Source organism: Tinamus guttatus, unplaced genomic scaffold, assembly GCF_059628265.1.
Source record: "Tinamus guttatus ecotype Peru unplaced genomic scaffold, ASM5962826v1 Tinamus_guttatus_pri_ptg000330l, whole genome shotgun sequence".
NCBI lineage: Eukaryota > Metazoa > Chordata > Aves > Tinamiformes > Tinamidae > Tinamus > Tinamus guttatus.
In genome coordinates this window covers 2,833,889-2,849,839 of record NW_028288864.1, presented here as the reverse complement: position 1 = coordinate 2,849,839, position 15,951 = coordinate 2,833,889, and the positions used below count along the sequence as shown (strand labels likewise).

The window sequence follows — 15,951 nt, the reverse complement described above, 5'->3', positions numbered from 1 at the left end:
TGTGCCCAACTATCCTCTTAATGTTGTGGGATTGTAAATTTGGCTTCAACCTTTCCAGGAGCTTTGGTTAATCTGAGCACAGAAGCTCCTGTTTGACAGCACCCTAGCTGGTCATTGACTGTGGAGGCCATTTTGAGCACTTTGTCCTGTATCATGTTATTGGCAGTTGTGAGGGTAATGCACATCCAGGGCCCAATTTATCTGCCCTATTTAGGTGCCTCCCTTAGGAGGAGACGATTGATGCCCCAGAAGTGTCTGTTCCTCTCCGCTGATGGCAAATGAAGCCTGCAGAATTTGCTCTGATGTTGGTTGGCGCTGCAGAGTTTTGCTGAGGGGAATCCTGTCTTGTGCTGGTGTGCATAGCAATGGTGCCCACAGAAGTGGATGATGGTAAGGACACCATGGAGGTGATTAAGGACTTTCAAACTACATTACTGCATTGCATCTGTGATAAAGCCCAACATCAAGTGCCTATGCAGTGTCTGGAAACCTGGGTAGTAGTTTCAGGACACTGGTTAATCACAAAACATGCAAACTCAATTGTCCAACATCTGATTTCTTATTCTGTCATGAGTGCTAACTTCCTGTCCTCAGGACTAGTTTCTCCCTCCTGGGTGTGCAGGAGCAGGGGCAGGGCGGGCTCCCCCACCAATGGCTTAATGTGAGTGTTTGCAGAAAAGAGGACAATATCTTTTCTCCCCATCCAGAAACAGCCCAGTTTAAAAACCGGGAGGAGTCTTCACCAGACAAAAACCTTCGAGGAAAGAAATTTCTGGGACTGCTAGAAGCCTCGCTTGCTATAGAAAACCACTTTAATTCCTGGTTTATTGTTTCTATTAAACCTTTCAATTTTTTGACTAAATACAAATATTTTTGGACAGCACTTCCACTTTCTCTAATAATATCTGAGGGAAATGGTTGTCTTCCTTGCACCAAGGCAGATCATAGGAAGCCATGCAGATGCCACCATCACTCTTGCAAACACAGTTGGTAAGTACTGGATGTTTCTTGGACATCCATAAATGAATTGGGGTTATGACTTATCTTTGAATTGCCTTTCACTAGAACTATGTAATCTTGTAAATCCAGAACTTGGATTTACAAGTGGTATCCAAACCACTTCCCAGCACCTAGGCAATGAAGGGACCGGGTGGTGCATGCTTGCGTGCAAAGCTCATTGCCAAGAGGCAGCAGACACTACACCCTGGCCCTCATCCTGGAGAAACCAGGTCCTTCTTTTCCACTCACGAACACCAGGATATGGAGCAGGCCATGTTGCACTACAGAGGGACCTGTTAACTGTTCACAGTTTATACCTCTGTAAAGAGGCCAGTAATAATGAGCAGTGACACAGTTCATTTGTTCTTTCTGGGTTGTGAACAATGAGTCCATTCCCTGGTGGCTCAGTTGGGTTTACATTACATGAACAACAAGATCTCATCCCACGTCAGCTCTCTGGCACATGAGGCTCTCCTGCCACTCGATTGTGCAGCCACTGCCCCACCAGCTGCAAGGTAGAAGTGAGATCAATGGAGGAAAGCGCACACCAGACACCCTATGAAGGCAGGATTTGTACTATACCCTTTTTGAGAACTGCTCTGTCTGTGGCAGGTGTGCAGAGGTGTGTGGGCGAGATGTACTAGCTTGACTTCCTAAGGAGATAATGTGTCTGTGAGGGCCCTACTTGCAGGTCTCTGCCCATTGAGTTTGTTCTTTTGCTTCAGCTACATTTAGCAGAAAGCTCAGAGAAATCAGGTTTTTAAGACTTTATTAGAAGAGGGAGTCTGGGTAGAGGAGATGATATTGAGGGCAAGGCAGATGAATCTCAGGGCTTATTCTTCTTCAAGGTAGAAAATTGGTCTTTGGCCTGTTTTTACCCTGCTATTGCAATTTAAACCCTCGTACCACCACACTGGCAATGATGTTGTGAGTAATGCTCATCTCGGGGGCCAGTTATGTGCCACACTGCTAGGAGCACATTTGCAAGGGTATGTTGTCCTTCTGTTGGTGCTCTGCAGATGTGCAGCTGAGTTTTGAAGCCAGTGCAAAAGGGAAGAGGGACCTTGCTCCGGGGGCACTGCTCCTGGGGGTGGCTGCCCCCTTGCTCCTTGCCCAGCTGATAGGCACACGTGTTCTGGCACTGTGCAAAGTAATTAACCTCTCCACTCTGCTCACCAGTGCTGTGAGACAAGGATATGGCTTCCCAGGGGTGTGAGAGACTGAATCAAAGTGTCCCGAGCTCCCCTTGTTGGGGCTGAAAACCCCAGAGGATGTCTTGTGCTACAGGTGGAGTTTCACCCCATGCCATCATGAGGCGGGCTCTGGATTTTCCTGCTCTTCTCTGCCACAGGGACCAGCCAGTCTGCAGCTTCTCTCAGTATCCCAAGGGCATGGAAGAAGGGTAAGCTGGTAGTCCTGGCCTGCAGAGCCGTCAACTGTGGGTTGTCCCACTTGTATTCTTAGCATGGCATGGAAGGTGCTGTCCTTCCCTTCTGTCCTCACAGACCTCTCCCTTAGTGCAAGCACCTCCTTGCTCTCCCCCATGGGCTTGTGCCTTGAGGAGGCCTCCTGCAGGCAGAGAGAGCCACGTTGAACTGAGACATCACAGTGATGCATTTTGGCACCTTCTCATTTGTAGACCATTCCATGAGCCAGGAGTAGAGACAGATCCTCCAGAGACCTTGCAAGGCTAATCCCCTTTCCTAGCACCCACATGCCTCCTGATCTAATTGGAGGAGTCTGGGGTGAGGAAGAGTGACTGTAAATGACTCAAAGATGTTCAATAAGGTTCCTGCTGTGTGTTTTCTCTGCTTTCCTGTATGCTGCCTATCGCTAAAGTCCTCTCCAACAACAGAAAGGAGAATAGGCATTTTATCAGCAGCCTGAGTTTAATTTCAGCTCATTAAAGCAAGCAATTTGCTGGTTTATTTGCTTTGCAAAGTGTGAATAAAATGACAGCATTAAGGAGATGCAAGAGAGGAAAGAGGGGCTAATCTCCCTTTTTATTAGATTGCCAGGACATGACTGGGGAGCGGAGAAGCGGGTCTTGTTGCTTTGCGCGGAAAAGATAATTGTTCATCTTGTTGGCTTCGGAAAGGCTCCTTCCCAGCACACATCAACGCCAGGACACGTGGGTGTGCGCTGCAGCCTCGGCCAGCGCTGAGCGGCCCGCAAGGCAGGAGCGGAGCGGGGGCACTTGCAGAGGTTCCTGGCTAATATCCTCTTAACAACAGAAAACAGAGAGTCAGAATTTTCTCTTCCTTCTCTTTTCTACTTTCCACCTCCCCTCAGACCTTTTCTGCCTGTATCTACTCTGAAATCTTGGGCTTAATTTTTGCAGAGGAGCCTTTTGCTCCCTCCAGTTTTCTGTTTTTGGGATGCCCCCCTGTTAGAAGGTAGGAGCAGCCCTCCTGCCTCTTTCCTGCCGTGGTCAGAGCAGAGATTCTTCTGCCTGGAGAAAATCCAGTAAGAGAAACTAGAATTTTTATCAACTTGCCTAAATAAGTCCTCTTTGCCCAACTGTAGTGGTTTCATTCTTCCTGTAGCCCAGTTACACAGTAGTTTTCCAGTTCTCCAGCCTCCCACAGACCTTCCTAGGAAAACTTGGGAACAAGCCACCTACATCTCTAATGTAAAAAAAAAAAAAAAAAAAAAAAAAGAAAAAAAAAAACACCAGGAAAGTGGAGACTCTGGGTTGTTCTTCGCCGATTTAGAAAGAAGCAAAAGAGAGGCATGGAACCAGTGTGAAATAACAGCAGTGGTTTGACAGAGGGATTTAATCTAGACTGGAGGCATCTTGAACTCTGGCTCAGTGTTGTCAATGACAACATTCCATGTTTGTGAGGGTGCAGTGGTCCCCATCTGACACTGACACCCCCCCAGCTTGCAGGAAATATCCATCCTTGCAAGAGTTGCCTCTGCACTGTGGTTATTTCCCTTTCCTTTTGTTTTACAGGCAAAGAGGAGCCACTGGGATTTTGAGACGTGCCTGAGGCCACAGCCTGGACTGGTTGGAGAGCATCAAATGCATCCTGGCCGAGACCCCAGAGCGATGGGTGTGGAAAGGAAAAGGCAAAGCCAAGGCTCCATAAACCAGTGTGGGATGGCTGTTAAGTTTTTGCTTCCACCTCCTGACTAATGGCATCTCCGTAAATTAAACCAGAGCAGCAGCTGCAAGGAAGAAAACAAAGCAGCCGTGGGGGCTGGGGAGGTAAAGCGAGCCGGGCAGCACATATAATAATATGCCATCCTGGCACTCAATCCCTAATTTTGTTATTCTACTGAACGAGTTATTTCAAATTGTGGATTAGATTTACTGAGTGAAGGCAAGGAGCCAGATTAGCGTGTGTGTTTGTGCATATACACTCAACAGGGCTCCTCTCCCTGGCATTTCTGAATCTCCATACTTTGTTCTTCCCAGTTGCTCCATCTCCATCTGGCCATGTTTCTGCTTCTCTTAGATCCTCTTTCATAGATGCCCGGGTCATTCTATCAATAAGAGAAGGAGCCCAAGTACACAAAGAGGCACCCAGCAAAACGGGAGTGATACATTACAAACGATAAATATTTAATCACACAAAGAGTTGGGGAAGCAAAAATTTGGCTAACAGGCAACAAATGTTAAAATGAACCTTGGCTCTTCATTATGTGTAAAATAATCTGAGGAGACAGCTCTAAGATGGCAGAGAAAACATTCATTAGTGATGAAGTTTCCCCTAAATGGCTTAACGTCCATTCCGTATACGTCAGGTGCGGAAAGAACGCTTCCAGGCAGGTTTTCCTGCTCATTCATATTCCTGGCATTCATTACATGTCTCCTGCTGGGTGATATTGGTTAGCATCCTTACCATGCTGAATAATAAGGATGCCCAGACCCATAAAATTCAAGTTCCTTTTCCATCCAGACACCCCAGCACTAATATTCCCTCCACAGATAGGGTTTAGAGAGCATTTTGCACATGCCAACCTTATCCCCAAGTGCTTTGCAGTGCTAGATAATACAGTTCTCCAGTCAGCTCCCCTCTCTTGCTATTATTATTTAAGAAAAATATGCAAGGGAGAAGAGATAAGTTTTCCATTGCGGTTTGTGGAGAAATGAAGAGGGAATGAATCGGAGAGGTGAAGAGGGGCTGAGAAGGAAGGGCCCAGCATCACATGTAGGGTAGATTTTCCTGAGACCGGGGAGCACACAGACCAGACAAGGTGCAAGTAGCCAAGGATGGGGAAGAGATCAGTTTTATGGGATAACTTTAGAGAAATCGGCATAAATCACGTGCTTGGCCTCTATACAGATACTGGGGAGACTGACGGATGAAGTCACGCTCATGGGTACTATGTGGCCCTAGACCAATGTTTCTCTCCCCAGCTTGTTCCTATCAAGGGATATTTGGGGATTCAGACCTGCAACTTATTATCAAGGTCCTGAGCAGACTACCCCTCCCATGTAAACCTTGGAAGTTTTCCACCAAAATGTTTGATTTTGGACCAGGTTAGCTGTACGCTGCAGGTGCTGTGGTGTCTAACAACTCCAGGTCAAAGGTCTCCATCTTCTCCCGTTGACCAGACTAAGGCCAACACTGCAATCTGGGAATGTGCAAAATTAACCTATTTGCATGAATATTTTGGGAACCTTTTTGTTCTTTGGGAAAGTAAATTCTGAGTTAAAATGACAAGATTTTCAAGACAGGTCGGCTCTGGGGATTTCAGCAAATACAGATATCCTGCTTTTCACTCAGCTGCAGTCTGAAGTCATTTACATCTACCTTAGCCTCCCTGTTTCCAGGATCTATTGAGATGACAGCCCCTATCTCGTACTGCTGTGGGCCACTGAACGAAATCCTCTACTGAGTTTAAGTAAATGCATAAATGATCTTCCTGGTGAACAACCTCATAAGCCCAGCTGGTTACCTGTGCATTAAGCCAGTCTTCTGAAATACCAGCATGGGCAGAGAAAATGTCAGCTCCAGCTTGTGACAGCGCAGCGAGCCCTCAAATAACCACAGAGCACAATTAGAAGGGAAGAGTTAGAGGAAGGTGAGGAGGTAAAAGACTAGTAGACAGAGTACGGAGAGCACTAGTCAGGTAGAACAGTTGCAATAAGAAAGTGTGTTTCCATGGGAGAGAGTTCCTATAATCTTTTCTTAATGGAGTTTTCTTGGAAACAACCAGCCTGAATAACACCTTCATTAGGAGATAGTTATGCTGAAGTTGTACTGGCAGAAGTGGAGTTCTGGTATGGGAGCAGAACTCCCACTTTTCTCCCAGTAAATAAAGTGCTGGAGATCAAAGTGTTCTTTCCCTGTGTTTTTCCAGCACTGATACAATGGACGAGCTAGCCTTGCACTGGGAAGCAAAGCTGCTGGTGTTCCTGCTTACTGACAGAAGCTGAACTGTGCCTCGTCTCTGCATTGTCATCCTTCCTCAGATCTTTGCTGTTATTTGAAAGAGGGCTTTCTTGCTTTCATTTGTTAATTTTTCTTTTTTCCAGGAAGCCAGCATAACCCTTTGTATCCCAGATGAGAAAATCCCCTTAATCAGAATGAAATCCGGTGATGGAGCTATTAAATGGCTAGATGCGTTAGAAACAGCGTTAAGGGGGTCTAAGCAGCACAGCTGCCCTTTATGCTACCGGAGTGTTTTTCTTATTCTAATACTTCTCAAGGTCATATTTTCTAAAGGTCTCTTCACTCTCTGTCCCTCTTTGCCTTTTAAGGGGCTTTGGCCAGTGACTAGCTCAGCCCCAGTGTCCAGATTGACTGGACTGCTGACTGTTGGCAGATGAAGGAGAAAACAGCACATGGAGCAGTTCCTAGTGACAACCTGCCCTGACCCCCGCTAGGGAAAAGGCAGTTATCGATCTTCATTTGCAAGCATCTTTGCAATCTTGCTCTATGGATGTGCTGTAAGCAACCTCTGCTCTTCTACTAACTTATTCACCTTTGGAGTTGGTTCTGCTTCTCCTGTTGCTGCTGGAGATGATCTAGAGAAATATATTCTGATCTAAGTTAATCCATAGTTTTCTGATCTACCTTTTGTGCTCTGGAAAGTCTCTTCTAAAGGGCTTAGCTGAGGGCTGACCCCACAGGCTGCCCGCTTCTGTGACGAGTGTGCCTGGACGTAGTGATAGCTGTCAAGTTCCAGTGCCCCCTGCTCTAATTTTAGCTCAGTGCTGCAGGCTGTCTTGGCACGGGCCAAGAGCAGGTTAATGATCATCTGGGCGGGTTTCCAAAACCAATGTAATGTTTATTCTGGATAAGTGTTGCAGAGGAAATCAAGCACGACCATTTTTCATGCTCAGCTTACCAGGTACGCCCCAGTCCTACACAGGGCGCTACCAGGGCAAACTCAGCTGCTCAGTTCTCAGGGGATGGAGCCTCCTTCTCCTTTGCTAGGTCAAGACAGGTCTGCTAAAACACCCTACCTACGTCCTGATCTCCTGACCCAAACATATGCTATATTCCTAGAGGAAAACACTTAAAAAAAGACTGCAAATCTACATTATTTTAGCTGTGGAAATTTACACTTGCCTTCTTGCCCCAAACTTGCACAGGACGTGCTCTCGAAATGGCCTTTTTGGCCAGAATGACTAGAAGACTGCACATAGATCCTGGACACAATTGCTCTGCAATAGTCCACATCTCCAAAGTACATTTATCAGATATTTGCAATTGAATGTTCATGTGCTCTGGGTCTCATTATAGGCTTGAATCGATGAGGAACGAGAAAGAGTGGAATGGCTCAAAGGCCTGCTGTTGCCAGCCACACAGATGACCCTGTGTGAGATAGCTAAAAGCATTTAGCAAGCTCATCTGTAATGCTGCTGAGGGCAAAGGGTAAACCTTTCTGACTGAAGAGCAGAGTCTTAAGTGTGTAACAGCCCTCCAACTTGTGCTCAACAAAAAGCAACAGCTCCTCCCCACAAGCTCCTTGGTCTGTTGGCCCCATGAAGGGTGTTTGGCCCCACCACGGTCTCCCTGCTGATGATGGGCTTGGTGGATCTCGGTGCTCCTGGTCTGCGTCCAGCTTGGTTAAGGGGTGAGAGGGTGAAGGGTTTGGTTATGAGCCGTAAGGCCCAAAGACCTGGGATATACTATGGATGGGAGATGCCTCCCTCTAGCAATGTACTGGCATGGATGCAGTCAGCAGTAGAGCCCTTGCTGCTTCCCTAGGAATGTGGAAGAAATTGTATGGATAGCAAAGTGTTTTCTGAGCCATACTTGAGATACTGGAGTTGGTTTTGCAGTCAACAGACTCCAAATTGCTGTAACCTGCCAACTTCTCAGACAGGCACTAAGAAACATTGTGAGAACATCTATTTAATAGGTCTTTGGGGAGCACTGGGGATGTTCTTCCTCCTAGCTGGAATGGTCAGGGAGATGTCTGGGTAGCCAGATGGCCATATTCGTGTGGAGCTCATATTAATATTTTATTTGATTGTATTTACAGCATGGTTAATATGGCTCCTACATTCCTGACCAGGTATCTTTATTATGTTAAATCTAAACAGAAAAAAACAGTGGCAGATTTTCCCTAAGGCCAGTCAATTCCCCTGCCCTTCTCCATCCTACTGAGTGCCAAGAGTGCCCGTGTCCTCATGAGGATGTGCAGAGCCTTCCTGTGCTCCCAAAGGACATCCAGCTGCTACAGACGTGTGAGCAACCGATGAGAGTGTCCTGTACGGTGCCATGAGGTCTAAAACCCAACCACCTTCCCCCAAAACATGTGGGTAGAAGCGAAAAAGCTTGGAAAAATGGGTTGTGCCCGTGCCAGGCTCCACGTGGCTGATGCCAAACTGCTGAGGGAAAGGTGGCCACTGGCGGCCATAGGAGCTGCTCTTGCCATGGGCCTCACTGGGCTTCTGTTTTGGTGGCGTGCAGGGACCTTCCTCTCCCTGCATTCCCTGTTCCTCTTTGGTCCAAGCAGCCTCTTCCTCTATGTACATACAGCACCTTGCATGGAGAGGGGTGTAAAAACCCCATGGGACAAGGTGGTGGGGACAGTGTGTGAGACAAGGCTGGTGTCTCCTAACACCTCGTCCTAGGCTGCCTTCTGAGCAACTTTGGTTCCCTGCTAATTCTGTGGCCTCAGAAAAGAACTGGGATGTGGCAAGACTAACTTTGGAGAGTCCAAGACAGTAGAGATGGGGAGATGTGCCAGGACGGGGATTGCCTGGCCCTTTCATAAACATTCCATATGGAGGTTACCCAAGTCGAAAACACAAGTGAACCCAGCACACCCACCCTCTCTGGAGAAATTGAGTTTATCGTTAATAATCTACCGCTAAAAGGGTAACATCTGTTTTGGACAAACTGTAATGAGATTTAAACCCCAGGTGGAGGGAGGACTTCACAGTAATAAATGACTTTCTGTATGTCTAAATAGTTTTAATTTTTTTTCTGGCAGAAATAGCTGCTTTTCACCTCAGGCTTCTTTTTGCCAGCTCTTTTTGTTTAATGATTGCTATTAATTTCCAGGGTGGCAGATGGATTCTAGCCTGGTGTAGTCTGAAATAAGGAAAAACAGCCCGTGAAGGTGTGAGCTTGTCATGAATATGCGCATGGGTCACACGTGTCCCTGTGGGATGCCACGTGTGGGGGTCTGTGTTTTCCGGGGAAATCTTGCTTCTTGGGAGCTACTTCAGGATGCTCGAGTGTCTCTTTGCCTTGGCTAGGAAACACAATCAACTTCCTTGGTCATTCTTAGTAGCTCTGCCAGTTTGGAGCTTGATTCAGCAAAGCTGCTGATTTAAGCAAGGCTTTGGGAGGAATTCAAAGGACCACTTAAATGCTTTGCTAAATCCAAGCTGAAGTAAGCTGGAGAGCAGCTCAGCAGCAGGAGGTTGGTCCAGCATCCGTCCCTGGGGCATGGAAAGGAGCTCCCTGCCTTGGCCAGGTGATGTTGTGCCTTGAGGGCAGGGAGGCCTCCTTGGACTAACATGAAATGCACATTAAGTATTTTTTCCTAACCTTTTTTTTTTCCTAAGATTTTGGAATTTCTGTGTACAAGTGTGAGATGCTCTAAAGAGGCGCTATCCATCTTCTGCACATGGAAACAAGCCGTTGAATCAGGTGGTTCCTGCTCCAAACAACTAGTGCCCCAAAGAGCGGGGTTCCAGGCATGTGTGATGCTGCAGGGTGGCCAGATGAGGAAAGAGGAGTCCAGAAACGAGGCCGCTTGACAGGCGGCCACGTGGCAGCGCCCTGCGGCCAGGCAGGCTGCCCCGGCACTGCAGCGTGCGGGAAGGAGGGCGGATTTCTGCAGCCTGAGACGGGGTGAGCCCGGCACCGAGGGAAGGGGGGTCGAGATAGAAAGTGCAGCATCTCAGGTGATGCAGATAATCTCCTTTAATCTCCCGCTCAAAATAACCCAAAGTCAAGTAAAGGAGGGATTATACGCCCTAAGCCACTGTTATTACCCGGGCGTAACAGACTTAGGTTGCCTCTGAAGAGCTGCTGAGGAGGAAGAGGAGGTGCAGCAGATATTGACCTGCTGAAAATGCCTCCCTCGGGGAGATGGCAAAGGCGTCTGGGTCAGTCTGGGATTGCTCCGGGATGGACCGGGACGGGGGGGGGGACATTCAGCAGGACCCCAGGTGAGGAGCTGGTCTTGAGCACATACAGCAGTAGGAACAAAGCCCTAGACACCCACCCATCACCTTGACATTACATTTATTCTTTTTGCAGAATCCAGGACACTTTATACCAATTACCTTAATGGGGGGGGGGAGGGAGGGGGAGCCACTATCAAAGCCATTTTACAGATGAGAAACTGATCCAGCAAGGAGGATGGACAGGGCTGGAGTGAGGTGGTTGAGCTCCAGGGTGTCCTGCTGCCCCAGCACCTTCCCTCTTCCTGACAGACCTTTTCCCACTGCCTCTCCGTGCAGTCCTGGCAGGGATGGGGGGCGGCTCCTGGCAGGCGTGGGGTCCTTTTGGGCTGAAGGCATGTCCTACCCTTTGCCAAAAAAACCACCCCAAGGCTTGAGCACTGCTCAACTGCCAGAGAAAACCGAGCTGCGGAGCCCTGTTCATCAGCTCGCTGCACTTCTGGCGATGCCCGGGAGATAGCAGCCGCGCGGAGATGCCATGGAGCGGGGATTGCGACGGGAGGGAGCAGAGCGTGTTCATTTTAATGAGCTTGTCCCTGCCTAAAGGAGAGAGAAAGCGAGAGAGGCCAACCCGGTTTAATAAACTCCAGCATGCGGATTTAATCAGATGGATCATTGTTCCCCGGCACAGGGATGAATATATTAAAAAAAATGATTCAAACTTTTCCCCTTTGTTTTTCATTTGTATTATGTGCTCTGGTGTGATAACACATCCCGGGGCCAACACGCAAGGCAATAAAAGAGCCTGTGAAGGCGAGCAAGGTGTTCATCTCCTGCGAGCAAGCCTCGAGCCTCGGCGGAGAGAGGCTGCTCGTTGAGCAGGGCTCAAAGCGAGGGGCTGCAGCGCCCACACTCCCTTCCCAAAGCCCCTGGGAAGACGTGGATGTGGGGCCCTGAGCTGTGGGTCTGCTCCTTTTCAGGCCTTTAGCAGCCCAGCAAGTTTGTAAATCGAGTTATAAACAACAGGGGGTAGAAGTGCAGAGCTACAGATGTCCCAGGTCAAGCCTGGAGGCCCTGGCTTAGCTCTGGGCAAGTCTGTCCTCCCAGTCCATGCCCAGGTTTTGGTGCCAGGAGGATGCATCTGGAGAGGGGGAGCATGCGCAGGTCACCAGGGTGACCTGCTGGTAATAGTTTGGCCTGAGGTTGCTCTTGGCTTCTAGGGAATGGTGTAACAAGATGCATTTTCGCCGATTCCGCCCTTCTGCCTTTGCAGGAATCACTCTCTTACTGACGCTCTAGCACAGTAAAGAGCAAAACGAGTTTGCAGACAACGCGGGAGAGAGGTGGGATGTGTATACAGGCCTCTGGGTGTGCAGACCTGTGTGTGTGTGTGTGTGTGTGTGTGTGTCCGTCTGTCCTTGTGGCGAGTTTGGTGCATGTGTGGGGTCTGTGATGCTGGGCTACAGGACACGCTAGTTCTGCTGGCAAAGCCTTTGGGCACTGAGGACCACAGGGCCACGTGTGCAGACACAGGTCAGCTGGAGCTGCATAGCTCTGGGCTTGCAGATGTCTTGCTACGTGGGTGTGAATAAAGCCAGCTTAGGCTAAATAGTCTTTTGTGTTAAATCCGGGAGAGCCCACCTGGACTTGGAGGAACTCCAAGAAAACTCGCCTGCCTTCCCCTGCCTGGATGTACCAGCTCCTTGGCACAGGCTCAGCCTCTCCAGCCCTTGCCTTTGCCCACTCATCTGTGACCCTGGCAGGGATTGCCACATCCCCACCACAATCCAGCTGAAGGAAATTGGGTTTAACCACTTCATATCTTCCTCTGCTCTTGGAAATGACTTGCCAGGACCTGCCTGGCATCGTTCAGCACCTGCCATTAGCACGTGGGGCGACTGGAGGGCCATGGTGGTGTGCAGGGAAGGGAGGCAATCTCCCTGCTTTGGAAAGACTATTCCAAATTGTGGCATTGACCTGTCCGATAAAAAGTCACTTACGGTATTGGCTATTAAATATTTTAAAGTCTGGCTTCTAACACACCCATATATTACTGCTTCATTGCTTTATCCATTACTGCTCATGAACACTAATAAATAATTGTATTTTCTTTCCTCCTGTTGTTTAAGCAGTCATTAATTGTGGTTTATATGCTGTCTTTGTGTGTGTATGTACAATAGCTTCTTCATATTTCTTTGATTAACTGTGATTGATCACGCATTTTAAAATCAATTAAAATTTTCAACGCTAAAAGGTGGAGTCTTTAGCGGTAATGCTCCAAGACATTGCCATTTATAGCAGAGCTGTTATAGTGCTGGGATCCATTAGTGTGGCATCTTTATTGTCCACATCTCTGCACAAATACGTGCACGTATGAGTGTGCATGTGTCTTTTTTACAGATGAGTTACAGTCTGTGAGACCCTGGAAAAGGGTGTGCACTAGGGAAAGGGACTTGGTACTTGGCCATTGCACTGGGCCGGCTGCCTTCGTGTCCAGCTGGGTGCTGCTGGTGCCCAATGCAGGCACGAAAGCAAATGCTGGGTCCCACGACCTGCAGTTTGCCTGCATTCTGCCTCAATTTCCTAATTGGCAAAGAGGAGCTGACTGCTGGTCTCCTTGACTGAATAGTGCCACAGAGAGGGGTGTTGGCATCTCCACTTTGCTCTTTTGGTGTGCGTGTCCGTGCATAGGTGGGTGGAATTTAGGGGTATGTGGGAGTACAGGGGTTTTGGTGGAGACATATATTTGTTTGTCCATATTAAATCAAGCCGCAGCTCCCATCTCTGCACCTCTTATTGCTGCCGTGCTGGAACGTGTTGCACTATGAGAGCAGGAGGAGAGGAATGTGGAAAGCACCGCTCTTCCTGCGCCCCTGCCTCCCCTCCAGCTGCCCGGGCCTCTTGCAAGCCAGGACCTCTCTGCCTGCCCAACTCTTCCTAGCCTGGACAGTGCATTCGGAGTGCAAGAGATTTTGTGCAGGTGCTCAAGGGAGCAAAAATCACCGAGGAGATAGTGGGAAAGTGGGTCCTTTTAGCTGATCCCCTGCTTGTCCCTCCCAACCATCTGCCTGCTCGGGCAGAGGATTCCTGCGTGTGAAGCTGCTCCAAGACACTTGTTGCCCACCGCTCTGAGCTGCACGAGGCGTTAAAAAGCCTCGATGCCCCCAGCACAGCTGCCGGGAGCTCCCATTTGGGGAAATCACCCGTCTTGTTAAATGATAGGGGGACCATTAGTGCAAGCCCTGGAATGGGATCATTCTGCCATATTAACTCTCCCCCTTGCATCGATGTTAATGAAATAAAGAAATATGATGGTTCCGGACTTTTAAACTTCTTACAGCTTGATTTGCATAATGGCCACTGCTACCCTGAACAGGAACTGATCTGTCGAAAATATTGTTCCAGTCCTCTATCACTGTGCTCAATGGGAGGCACAGATTGGCCCACAGGGGCTGGTTTTTGCTGATGGAATGGCGTTCACCTAGTGCCGAACATAAAAAGCTGAAATTAGGACTCTATCCAATATGGTAAAAAAGAAATTGGTTAAAAGTTATAGATCAATAACTGTTAACATGGCTATTTTTTTTTAGCCTGATGGTGTTTACTGCTGCTGGATTAGATGTTCCCTTGTTATGGGCATGCAGGCTAAAGGGACTCTGCCTCCTCCATCAGAGGAGCGGGTGCTGCCGGTCGTGGCAGGGCTTTCCTGACACAAGGGTGCTCAGAGGAGCAGCTCTATTGTGGAGGTTTGTCCCTCCTCTCTCCAGGGTTGTGTCCAGCACCCAGTGTCACCCGCATCACTGCCCTCCTGCACAACTCAGCTGTGAGCCATGGAGCAAGATCAGTGCTCCAAGAGCACACGCAAGAGGTAGGTAACACCTTGCTCCCCAGTGTCCTAGATTTCTGCTCCTCGATGCTCTAGATCAACACTCCATGATGCCCTGGATCTCCACTCCCTGCCTGCCTAGACTCCACTTCTCCATGCTCTAGATTTCTGCTCCTCCATGCCCTAGATATCCACACCTTGCTTACCTAGATCTCTCCATGCCCTAGATTTCCACTCCACAGTGCTCTAGATCAACCTTCCTTGATAGACTAGATGTCTGCCTGCAGCAAAAACACTGTCCTTCTCAGCAGATTACTGAAGCATTGCTGGCTTTCTGAGAAGAACTGGAGGTTTTCATCCTGGTCCTTGGCATGTGTTCTTCCCATGCACAAAATGAGGGGGAGTATTTCTCCCCTGTTGTGTGTATTTAAACCATGGTGCCATCGGGACTGGGACTGTCTCCGTGTGTTCAGGGAGGGCGATCCCAAACACTTGGTGCTGGGGTTGGGGAGCGAGAGCTCTATTAGCATCGGAGCCAGCCCAACAAGGGCCTTTCTGCCCCCAGGCGACCTTGGACTTGCCTCCAATAGCTCATTACTGTCAGCCTTTGATCACTTGCTTCTCCCCCTCTCTGTACTCGGAAGTGCTGGAGAGCTTTCCTGACCGATATCATCAAAAACGACATTTTTATTTCCAAAATATACAATGTAATTAGAACTGCAAAGGGAGAGAGCAGCCAGTCCATAAAAATACCCTCTCTGCGACAGTCTTTGTCCTGATCTTGCAGGAATTGGGGACAAAAGACTCCAGGATTTCAGTAGGAACAGAGTTTTTTTCCAAGGAATGGGAATACCTCCTCACTTGTAGTCCTTCCACTACATGGGAAGGGTTTAGGGTGGAAATGCTCTCCGTCACAAACTAACTAACTCACTTTTTGTCAAATTGGCCCCCATTTCAAACATGGATTGAAGGGCAGTAACCAGCAACACAAGACCCTCCTTTATCCCATCATATGAATCTACCTGATGATTTAACGGTTAAAGATTCCACTGCTATCCACAGAATTGCTATCACTGGGCCCAATTCTAGCTTTCCTGGGACTTCTCTATGGAATCTGCTGGATGGGTTCGGTACACGGCATGAGGGGAACATGACTCGCTCATCTGCCATCAGTGGACTGTCGATGGGGACTAAGAGAAACCAAGTCCAATTTCTCACACCTTTAGAGCTGCCCTACGAAACAGCTGACCATAAAAATTAATGCGGTTCATTCCCTGCCTCTGTGTATTGAAAGCCTTAGCTCTGGATTACAAGCAGCCAGTCTGTAGTAATCATCACCAGAAACAAAATATCACCTACAAGCTTGGGCTTGTAGCCCAAGCATCTTCAGGTATGATTCATTGCCTGGAGATCTGCATGTCACCCCAGCCAAGGGTCACTGACAAAGTCCCATCAGCAAGGCCTGCGTAGCATCCAAACCAGGCTCAATACGGCAACCCATCAGAATGAGGACCTAGAGGACACCAGGATGGGCTGCTTTCCAGAGAATGCAACCTTCATTCAGGATTCTAGTCCTTGT

The 15,951-nt window shown here is 48.5% G+C and overlaps 1 protein-coding gene across 1 annotated transcript in view; it reads right to left on the bottom strand.

The window, feature by feature from the left end:
• The window catches only part of ELFN1 (extracellular leucine rich repeat and fibronectin type III domain containing 1), a 45,323-nt gene that overhangs the window by 3,159 nt on the left and 26,213 nt on the right, over positions 1-15,951 (bottom strand). The window lies entirely within an intron of this gene.